A 12,441-nucleotide genomic window follows, 5' to 3' on the forward strand; every position below is an offset into this window, starting at 1 on the left:
GCCTGACCACAACCTTGTCGCTGGCACTGCCAGGGTGGGTCAGGACAGACCTCAGAGAGGCCTCATGCCTGGGCTGCTGCCTTGATAGAAGAACCTCTCTGAGGCAGGACTACACAGGAGCTGGGCACAGATCAACCTCCTTTGTTCATGGCTGTACTCTCAGTGCCCAAATCAGGAAGAAGTGATATCCCCACTTTTACAGGTACATTCTTTACATCTCAGTAGCTTAAGATGTTCTTTTAAAGCCTGTCTGTGGCACAATGAAAACTCTATCTCCTCAGTCCTGCTTTGTGTTGTTAGTACTGAGGAAAATGAGTGTTGTGGATATAGTTTCTCCTCTAGAAAGATTTAATACCTCCCTTGAAGACTAAGAACATATTTTATTTACACACAGCCTGCTAAATGCTGGAAATGTGGGAAAGCTGGGATGAGGGAACTCATTCCTGGGCATCTTTGTCCAGGTCTTGTTTTGGTACTGGCACCATACAGCAAAATAGAAATTAAAAGAACAGAGGTACCATTCTTCTGCTAACAGCAGAATTCGTTTCCTTCTCTTTCCTTTGGATGACTCCTTATGCATCTTGTATTCTTGGGAAGGCATAATATGACACGGTACCAAGTCACTGGATGTTAATGTGTGTAATGTACAACCTGGAGAGGTTGCTACACTCTTGATGAGTGAGTTTATTTACTCCTCATATTACTATTTTAGCTCTGTGAGAAAAAGTCCCCCTCTGTCCTTCATTATTTACTGGTCACCAAAATAAGTCTGACAACATAGATTCTTTCAAATAAACCAAATTCCAAAGAACGGTAGGAAAACGTTCCATGGGAGTGTGTACCCTAACTAAGGCCTCTCCATTGATTGCAAGTTATATTTCATGTGTTTCCTATGGTGTCTGCACCCTCAGACCATTGCAGCCATATCAAGGAAGCAATGGCAAGCACTTTCAGAAAAGCCCCTTTAAAAGAGCTGTGTTTAACATATGTTTGGGTGTCTGTGATCTATACAGTGATGATTTTCCATCCCTGGCTGTAAGGAATTCTGTGGACAACCTTTAATAAAGCCATAAAGATAACTACAAAGTACAAGTTCATGCATGCTTTCCATACATTAAATTTGTTAAGAAATCCTATGCCTCTCCTGGAAAACTGTAAGAATATTTCAAAACTTGTGCTTTTTACAAGTCAGATGCATAGTGTATGTCAAAATATACAGTTTTTGTGTGAGTGAACATTGCTCAGGACCCTGCAGGTACGGAGAACTTGGGATTTCAATACTGTTTTGTAATAAAATGCAGTATTTCTTTAATGCTAAATTCCTCTGGTTTTCAGTGCCCTTATTGTTAACAACTAGCATGTATATAATCAGTGTAAGAAAGGAGGAGTGAAGCATGTGGTGTGGCTGCTTTGAAAACCATAAAATAATGCAATTTGAGTCTGTGGATTTAGCTTGGTAGTCCAACTGAAATGAGTGTCAGCTAGCTAGTACAGGAAAGGGGAAACAGTATTTCAGATAAGAAACTAATCTGTATTTCATGGTTCCCATCTTCTCTGGGAACGTGAGCCCAGCACTTTGTGGGCTCAAGTGACACTCCTGAACTGGTCTGATTGGCTTAGCTGGAGCAGTGTGGTAAAGGCAAAGTGAAACTGAGCAGCTTTGTGGCCCTTACCACTTTTACCATAAACAAGGTGTCTTTCCTAAGCAGGGGAAGTTTCAAGGGCTCACAGCATTTGAAGTGAGCCCAGTTCAATTTCAATGTGGTACTGCATAAAGCATTATAGTAAGATCAACAGAGTAAAAATTAGAAGAGCTAAACTCTTAACAAATTTATGAGTGTGCTGTACAAATTAATACACATTTTAGCAAAGTATCCAGGAGAAGAGAAATGTATTTTCTCTAAAAGGATGTAGGCGTGGCTACTGCAGTGTACCAAGGAGATCAAAACAAAAAATCCTGTGGCTGTGTTGTGTTTGAAGTAATAATTAGAGTCTGGCGTCAAGTTTGAATGATAACTATTACTTTCTTTACACAGATTTTCTAAGCTTGAGAGACCAGTTTTCAAAAGCTCTCTAGCAAAGCTATTATGTTACCAGCATTACTTCGTCAGAAGAAACTGTAAAAGGTTGATCAGAAACATTCTGGGTGAGTCTTGTTTTTTCAGTATCTTCTCAGGATTTGCCTTCAAAAATTAAAGTCAGCCTTTCTGACAGTAATCTTTCATAATTACAGCTCCAAATTATGCAGTTGGCAAATTTTCAACAACCTTGGAGATTGGACCTAATACATTCAAAGGCACAAGCCTTTAAAATATTTCACACGTAGACAGCCAGTATTCTCCATTAGAACACATGCATCTGTTCTTAAAGAAAACCACCCATGCTATTTCTTTCATTGCTGATACAGGCTTGTGTCTGTTACTGCTTTGAATTTCCTGATTTGGATACTCCCAAAAGGAGTACTTCAGATTCCCATAGCACCCTGTTCCAGATAGCTTAATACTGGAAAGGCTTCCAGGAAGTCTTGTACATGGGTGTATGAACACACTGTGTATAAAGAGAAAATTGTATCTGAAGAGTTCTGGTATTGTGAAATAAAGCATTTAAAAGTGTTTAGCTACATGAAGTATGATGGTTCTCACATTTGATCTAGGATATGTAGGAGAGGTACAGATAAAATATATGCCTATGGGTAGAGGAATAAAGAGTGTTTAATATTAAAAGACTCAAACCATCCATTTCCTTCCTTCTGTGGGTGCCCTTTGAGTACACTACAGCAGTTCTGCTCCTAAACAATTTTTCTGAGTTTAATGTGTTACTAGTCACAAGATTATTCTGGCTTCATGCTAAGAATTTTTTTTTTTACCTAGGCTTAGTAACAAGGCTTTTCTCAAAACCTGGTGAAATGCTTTTCACCCTCAGTACATAGTTTGGTTTCTGCACACAGTCCTCTGCTAGTGAAGGATAGCTAATGGGCACGTGCAATGTCTTTGCCAAATCACAGTAGGTAGAAGCTTGGTTTGAGACTACACTGGAACATTCAGTAGCATTGAAGTTTTAGGTAGTGGCTGTTAAAACTTCTTGGAAATGTAATAGGTATTTAAAGGCCAGAGGGTTCAGGAAACTGCCAGGCGTTTAACTGGCACCAAAATGTGGGGCAGCAAAAAGAGTGAAGAGGATTATCTGCTGAGGCTTGCTTTTTGAAATGAGAAAAATAGAAACAATTTATGAATGCAAACAGGAAGGGGACAGCACTTGTAAAGAGTTTTGAACTGCAGAGTTGTGGAGTGCCTGCCTCTTCCTAAGGCAGAATAACACCTAGGAACTCAGCTAGTAAGTGAGGGCACTGCACTGACATCTCACCTAAAACAGTAGAAGTACCTGTTTTAATTTCTGCCAATAGACTTGGAGGAATGAAAGATCCTGAGCCCAAAGGAAAGGAAATCATAGTGTCCCCCAAAGGATGGACTGCTTCCTGATGAGAAGGTGCTAAGGACAGGTTGCTCTCCACGCAAAGCTGGAGGGGTGCCCAGAGAAACAGTACATCCTATAGATGTGGTTAATCCTTGTCAGGGTGGCAGACTGTTCCCAGGACTACCAAGCAAAATACAGCTGAAAGAACAAGTGAGAACAAAACTTTTTAAAATATCAGCCTCAGCCTGGATAAAAGCCTGTAAAATTACACATTTGGTTGTAAAAAACAAAAATTTTAAAAAATCTGGAATGACATGCTGAAAATCCTCAACAAAGACCTGCAAAGAGACTAAAATCATCTGAGCAGTATATTCTACTTAAGCTTTAAAAAAGGTACAACAGAATTCAGTCTTGATAAATAAGTTGTATTCAGGATCTAGAGCAGTTTTGTTGGCATCTCCAGCAAAGCCATCACTCCATCCCTAAATGATTTTGTGGTTGGCATCATATCAACAATATCAACCCTGCAGATTGTGTAACAAGCTAATGATGCAACACTTCAGGATGAAGGTGGAGGTGCTGGTAGGATGACAAAGTCCCACCACACACGTACAATAAGAAATAATGGAGATTAGGTGAGGCTGCAAACAGGAAACATTAAAAATACTGTTTACTAAAAAACACAGACCCAATTAAACTGAACTTATATAAACTATCTAATTAACAGATTAGAAAGCCTGATGGGACCTCTGTGATCTTCTAGTCTGACTTCAACCATAATGGAGAGCGGATTTTCCTGTGTGAACTAGATTGTATCATTTTAAGGGGGACACATAAATCTTGATATAAATATCAAGGGAAAAATTACCCTAATTCTTGGTAACCCCCTCAATGGTTAATTATGGGTAACTATAAATTAAGATTGCAGGTCTTGGGTCCTTGTCTGCCAGAGCTAAGGCATGGATTTTTAAATGAATATTTACAACATAGAATGGTACATAAAGGGCCCCCATTAACCTTCTATTTGATAAACTAAATAGGTGGAACTCCTTGAGCCCCACATTAGAAGGAGAGTATCCTTTAATCATGTCTCATCTCCATTCTGTGAAATCCTAATTTTTCATCACTCTTTTTGAATTTCCAAACAACATTCTACCTTTTCTTACATTGGTGCCAGATACAAACGAAGTATAAACCTCTTTACCTTTTCTCAATATTTACTTTCTTAGGAAATCAGGAGTTACTTTCTCTATTCTGGTCACCATGTCAGAGTTGTAGCAATTGTGATCTGATAGTCTCCAATTCCTTTTCAGTTTATTTGCTTCCCAGCAGAGAACTCCCCATGAGATTTGCTGGGCCCTCATTCTTTCTAGAATATATATTCTTCTTATTCATTCATATAAGGCAAGAATGCTTTCACACTAATTTTGTAGAAGAGTAAGGTACTCTTATGTATCAGAGGTTACCACAAGGTATTTGTGAAGTAGGAGAATGAGGACCGGGACAGTTCTCCTGAATCCTGTACTGGCACTACAGTACTGCACATTTCCATGTGAGGCTGGATGACAGAGGCCATGGCCAGATGCATTCGGAGCTGATGGATACAATCCTGGTATCAGACTCAATGCTGTCATTTCTTTCCAGATATATTTAAAAGTCTTGTGGTGAAATAAAAAAAGAGGGCTTGAACGATTGAGCCTAACTTTCTCCTGCCAAAGGCAACCATGCTGTGCCTTCTCTTTCATAAATAATTTCATGAAAACTTAGGAAATAAAGTATTTTCCCAAACAGGATGAAAATATTATCGATTTGGAAATATAGACAAAGGAAATATTATTTTAGCTAATTCTTCCATGACAATTTGTACAGTAACTTTTACTGAAATGGTGCTTTTGATTCTGTCCTCTGTCTCCTACTGCAGAGACTGTGTCTGTTCTCTGCAGTAGGAGAGAACATCAATCTCTTTTGGGTAAAGCATCAAACTTGTTGAACCATGCAGACCAAGCAGAAGCAATCCTGTGATAAAAGGTCCAATGTAAGACCAGATTTCATGATAGTTTCATTTCTTTGTTCAGTCAAACCCTGCACACCAGACAGGATTTGCTCTGACAAGCTTCCATTGTAATATGATACAAAAGAGGCTGAAATCTAGGCCACAGCTAGAAATAATTCTTAGGAAGCTCTCTGGATTTCCTGGAGGGCAAGGTGTTGCTCTGTGTGTGGGAGGTAAATGCCAGTGTTTTTCTGTTACCAGTAATTAGGTGCAGCTTGAGTTTCAGTAATAAGAGCTGCATATGCATCCTGGAAAAAGGAGTTTATCTGACACTGAGATTATATGTTACAAGGTAAATGTCTTACATTGCTTGTTATCGTTATTTTGTGATTAACATTAATAAATGTCCAAAAGCATGCTAATATTTTATCAACACGTAAGAAAAAATTACAGCTACTGAGAGTTTTTAACATAAAAGAGAAGGAAATCTTGTAAATCTTTGTATTATCCCACCAGTCTGTGCAAAATTTTGGAACTACTTCTTGCATTAGCATTTGTTTTTATTAGCTTTAGTAATTTTGCTTTTGATGTTATTTATGATCACTGCCAAATGCTGAAATATGCCTTCCAGAAAGTTATCCTGAGGTGAACACCCAGTACTGAAATATCAGTCTTAAAAGATCTGATAAACCAATAAAGAAAGAAAATCTTATTTGGGGAAAGGGGCTTGGTAGCCTAAATAAAAGAGATACTGTGCTTCTAATGACTGTTCATCAAAATATAGCAGTAAAAACAGGAAAAAAACCAACTGCAAAGTAGCTAAAATGTCTGTTAAATTATTTTAAAAGTCAATTTATTGCAATTTCTAACATCATACAATATTATGGAAGATATTCTAGCATTCTTATAAAACATATGAAACTTTTACTCTGTTTTGAGGTTTTACAGCAACACAGATTTTCAGGCCAAAAGAAAGCACCACAGGTCTCCAGCCTGACCTTTTGCATGGTACAGGTGAAAATTAGATTAAGGGGTAAGTCCTTTGGAAAAAGAAAAAATCCACCACCTTGATTTAAAGATTTCATGTGAAAAAGAATACTTCACAGACCCATCTATCAATTTTTCCCAATGCTTAGTTAATCCAATGGGTTTTCTCTTTGTTTTGATTGTGTTTTTTAATCAAAAACATCTCTTGACTCAGTTTTCAGACATTACATCTCTTAAAATATTTGCTAAACTGAAGAATTATCTGATTATTCTCTTTATTTATGGAATTCCAGGTGCATTAGTGCTTACCTGATTCATTGTTAGGCTAAAGAGATTAAGTTTTTTAACTCTCTTCTCTAAAAAGGGTTTCCAGGTCCCAAAGCAACCACAGTTCTGCTTAACCAGTTTCTCAGTTTTGGTCTTGGTATCAGGGCAAGACCTGGTGTTCCACCAACAAAATCCCTATTGCTACAGTGCTCCCCACATTTATTCACAGGATAGCATTTCTCTTAATTGCATTTCTGTATGACTACTTTTCACGATTCAGCCCTCCATCAGATAACTAAATCACATTTTTCTTTCCTAGCAATGTCAGCCTGCACGTAACTATACTAAAATGCATATTGTTCAAGTTAGCTCACCTTACTAAAGATTCTGTGGACTAATTTCTTACCATGTATCACTTCACAACTTCTGTTTCTTATGCAAGTATTATCTTACAAATTTGTAAAATAACTAGTATCTGTCACTAGCTATTTATAAATACTTCACTCTTATTAATAATGCTAAGTAAAAAATGATCCTGACTATTTTTCTCAATTTAAAATGTGAGGTGTACACTAAGAGCCAAGTGTAGTATAGCCAGACACTGAAACGTATTTAAATAGAGGAATATTTACGCAATATATTTTGCTTATTTTCAATAAAACGTGTTGATACCATCAACATGTTGGCATCTTGAAGGGGAGCAACAGTTTCACTTTTACTTTGTAACAAAGTAATTCCCTTATTGCTGTAGTAGCACCTACAAAATATGTTGCAAAAATTTCGAACAAGGAGAGAATTCTTATCTATCTGTGGGCAACTGGCATGCAGAAAAAGAAGTTAAATTTTTGGCTATACCAAGTTCTATTTATTTCAGAAAAAGTATTCCACTACTGCACAAATATGGCTTTATATAAAATAACAGGAATTTAATAAATAAAATGAAAACACGAGGTAGCATATTCTGAAAAATATCTGCCTAGAAATGAGTCATACTCTAATCTTGGATAAACTCTTTCCATACGTGAAGGAATGTTTTATTAAGCCCAAGCTACAAGTAATTGCACCAGCAGAAAGATACAAGCATCATTTTCTATGAAGAGAGCCACCCCCCTCAAGAGACACAAGTTTTTCTACATACCCACAAGGCTGATGAAATGCTGCCATTGGCATTCCCTTTTACAGAACAATTCTTTAGAAAAGGGTAGTGATCTCCAGAAGCAGCACAATGAATTCAGCACAATACCAGGCTGGAAACAGTAGATGCTTCTTCAGTACTTTGCCATGGAAAACTGTTGGATCAACTTCTCAAAAAGTCCAAATGTATCAAAATACAACTTTATTATCCATAGAATTTCAGTTAGGGGAAGTATTCCAGTTTTCTACACTAGACACTTGAAACACTAGCAACCTCCATTATCTTCTTCTTTTATTTTTTTTTCACCTAATATACAATTAATGCATTATCTAGTAGCTGTAATCTAATAACTAACCAGAAGTGCTGACAGACTTGTAGTAAATCAAACACCCAGTACTAGCCAGGCTGATCTGTCCAGATTAAGATAATGGCCAGCTGTGCCATCTTGATAAGTCCTGTGGGAAGAACTTATTTTAATGTTGGTTATAACTACGTGTTTACTACTGTGTTGACATCCATACGTAAGGCAACTGTAATGTCATTTTTTAAAACTCTTAAGGAGATGAAAACTGGACATTCATGTGCAGCAGACTATGGAATTTCCATAATTTTTAAATAATACATTTGAAAGGTTTTTTGCAAGAAAACCACATAAAATGCCTTCTTTTTAAGATCCTCTCCTTTGCTTAATTCTGCCTTAGATTATTTAAATCTTGCTAATTCAGGGTCCCAAAAGCTTTGCTTCTTTCTCCTTCTCAAATGCACATGCACTCACGTTTTGAGACACTTGACACAGACCATTTGAACACATCACTGCTCTTTGCACAGTGTTCCAGCAAGAAGGTTGCGCTATGAGCTGCTGCAGCATCAAGAAGAGCAGGAGGGGAGAGCTGGGGAACTACAGGTCTGTCAGCCTCACCTCCATCCCCCGGATAACACTGGAGCAAATACTGCTGCCACACATTTCCTAAAACTTGAGGGACACAAAGGTGTCTGAGAACAGATGGTGCAATGTGGCTTTACCAAGGGCAAAGCTTTGATGGGAAGACTGGCTCAGCAGAGGAGGAAGAGCAGTGCTTGCTATTTACCTTGACTTTAGGGAGGCCTTCAGCAGGAACTCCCCCAGTGTCCTTACAGGCAAATGGGTGAAATAAGGATTGGAAAAATGAACAAGGTGGATGGATAATCAGCTGGGCTGTGCAGTGAAACAGGTGTTGATCAGCAGTGCTAAATCCACATAAAAAGGAGGCTGGTTGGTAATGGTGTTCCTCAGGGACCTATACAGGGCCCAAAACTCTTAATGTCCTTTTTAATGGCATTGTCAGCATGTTCAGATGTGATACCTTTTGTGGGCAGGAGTGTCAATATTTGGGAAGATAAAGCTGCTGTTCACAGGGGCCTTTGTTCTTTTTTACCATTGTTTGCTTTCTTAAACCTAGGACTTTTTACACAAAAGCATGGAGATTGTAAAGAAACTCTAAAAAGCAATAGCACTACAGAATGAAAACTAAAAAAATTCCTTTGGTCTCCTTATTTACCCATAGTAAACCAAACTCTTTTAGACAGTCTGCATTCCTCATTTGCTGGATGGTGAATTTGATGTACCTGGAATTTGGTATCTAGAATGATCTGAGCTTGCTGACATTAATTGTGAATCTAATTGAATATAGTTGTGGTTTGAATGCATGGTGCTAAATATTTGTAAAATGATCTTTGGATGTCTTACACTGGGCATTTTAAATATGTTTGATGAATTTTGTTTTGACAAACTAGTTTCATTTTCCCACCTGTATAATGGACATCCTGCCTTCTTTCCAATAAGCACCTTAATGTTGTTACACATCTCAGGTACTGTAAAGAAGAGCAACCCAGAAAAGCATATGAAAATAATCTTTTTTTTTAGGTTATAGGATGAGAACAGACATTGAGAGCATATGGTAAGATCTAAAGTTCACCCTGAAATAAATAATACCCAACATGCATGATACCCATTTTATCCATTAGAGAGATTGCCCTGGGTGACTGAAAACACTGAAATTAAAAGACAGTAAACAAGATCCACTAAGGAATGCAAGCCTGTGAGTCTCAAATGGATGATCCTGAAAATTACCCACGCAGTTCCTGCATAGGTACCTTGTAATTTTATGTTGCTCCCCTATGAAATGCACCCCTGGAGAAACAGCTTTGGGTATGCCTACATCTGGGAACAGTGTGGAAAGAACTAAGCAGTTTAGCATTTATTTTGTGCTTACACCTAGCTGGGTAAACACAACTTTGCTACAGCAGAGGCCCCAGATGGCTTGGAGTAATACATACCAAGCACCATGGGCTTAGGCTTTCTACAAAATACAATTACAGGCTTTCTCTCAGAAAGTGATGGTAAGGATGTCCATCTTTCATGGGATGGCGTATAGTGGTGGGCCCATGCCCAACTCTTTCCTCAGCTGAAGAGAGGTGGGCTCAAAGACAGATTGTCCTGCCACATGGAGCATCTCCCACCACTCTGACTATTCCACCCTGGTGAGACCACATTGTCCATTCTTCACTGTGCAAAAACTCCAACAGAGCACCAGGCCAGGAGTGTGGAAGGAATCGGACTCTTCAGCCCAGGGATGAGGGCACACACAGAGAAACTGAAGCTGGTTACAATCCATTCTCTATAACTTGTTTTCTGCTGTGTAACTTTTAAAATAAATTATAGGGAGAATACTGAGATTTGGCCAGGAGTCGAATCTTCCTTCCTTTCAGGGGGAGAGTGCCACAGCTGAGCTATTTGGTTCAGAATTTTCTGGATCTTATTCAACACACAGCAGTAGCTTCAACTGGAAGAATGAAGACAGTTCTCACCTCAGGAAAACCTGCAGGTTTGTGGTTTTACTGTTCTATTGACAGGTAAGATGGTAATCTCCAGAGGCTGGAAAATCCTGTGTTCTGTATCTTGCTTTAACTTTTCAACTACCAGTTAAGCAAAGCCACTATGACTAACTTCGCTTCACAGTCCATGCTGTTAGATACTCCCTGGGAACACCTACCAGAGAGAAGCTGCGGGGAGCATGAGGGGCCGGTAGGGATTCAGACACAATCAAAGCTGTACAACTGCTCTGCAGTCTCGAGGCTGAGGTGCTTACAGGCACAGCAAAACTAGACCTTTGGAGTATCACCTCATTATCTACACAGCACCGTGAAGGGAACGAGAACCAACTTTGAATGCAAGAATAAGAAGAGTGTGCTCGCCTTAGTTCAGGACTCTGCTGCTGTCAGTCAGCCCCCGGGCAGCTGCACAAGCACTCCTGCTGCAGCAGCCACACTGCCAGGCCCCAGCTCCTGCTCCTGTTCCCCCTCTTCACCACCACCAGAGTGTTCAGAGGGCCTAAGGATCCTGCTGAAGGTTTTGAGAGCCAGAAATGTGGACCTCAACAAACCTAACCCTTGATGGAACCTCGAGCCACCTCACTTTTTACCGTTTTGTTGTGACCTTGTGTTCCTTGTATTTTCCCTCTCCTCACCTGTTTTAGGTCCATGACAATACTGATTCCAGCTGTGTAATAAGGGGAATTTTGTCCTGCAGAAAAATCAGCCACCCCTCCCTTGTGCTCTGCTCTGCTAAGACACCAAGAATCCTTAGACCAGAGACATTGCAGAAACTGCACTCAGAATCTTGTGGTCTTCAAATTACTATTACCAATTGGTGGTTATCTGTTTCAACAACAACCACAAGGAATTCAGTCCCACTGACTGAGAGGGGAATTGCTTTGCCATGTTAACAAGGCAATGTAACTACAGTCAAAATTAATCCATTTAAAAACATATAAAACGGTTTTTTGGTTTATTTTTTCAAGTGAAAACCAGTGGAAGGAAGGAAGGAAGGAAGGAAGGAAGGAAGGAAGGAAGGAAGGAAGGAAGGAAGGAAGGAAGGAAGGAAGGAAGGAAGGAAGGAAGGAAGGAAAAGAAAGAAGGAAAACAAAGAAGGAAAACAAAGAAGGAAAAGAAGGAAAAGAAAGAAGGAAAAGAAGGAAAAGAAAGAAGGAAAAGAAGCAAGGAAGCCTGTAGGGCATAGCTCTCCCGACATAGAAAATGGTTGGTTTGTTTTTTTGTTTGTTTGTTCTTATGTGATAACCAGCATTTTGCTATTTTCCTGTTTTGTTTTTCTTAATTCTATTACCTGAAGTTCGAGAGGACATACTACTTGTCTTCAACATTCCTTATACTGAACAAAATGCCCCAGAAAATGCAGTGCTCCAAACCAAACCAACCACAAAAAAAAAAAAAAGAGATAAACAAGAAAACCCCACACCCTCAAAACAAAACACTTCTCTAATAAATTATTGAATCCAGAGGTACCTTACACTCTTTTCTCACCTTTTTCTGTATTTTCTAACTTAATTTCCTTTCCCCAGATGAATTTTTGTCCTTTCAACTTAATCACAAAATATTTTTTCAATTGTTTGAAGTGACAGAACAGAAAAAAATGAAACTGTGTTCTACTGATACAACTCAAAATTATGCTTCACTACTGAGCTGGGTCAATGGTAATTTACAGAAAGTTTTCATCCAAAATTTCTAAGTTCTGACATGGAATTAATGTCTTCATTCATCACTGTTCACTTACTTATGAAGGGTTGGGGGTGGGGCGAGGGAGGGGGAT

This window comes from Lichenostomus cassidix, chromosome 8, assembly GCF_008360975.1.
Source record: "Lichenostomus cassidix isolate B80296 chromosome 8, HeHo_3.0, whole genome shotgun sequence".
NCBI lineage: Eukaryota > Metazoa > Chordata > Aves > Passeriformes > Meliphagidae > Lichenostomus > Lichenostomus cassidix.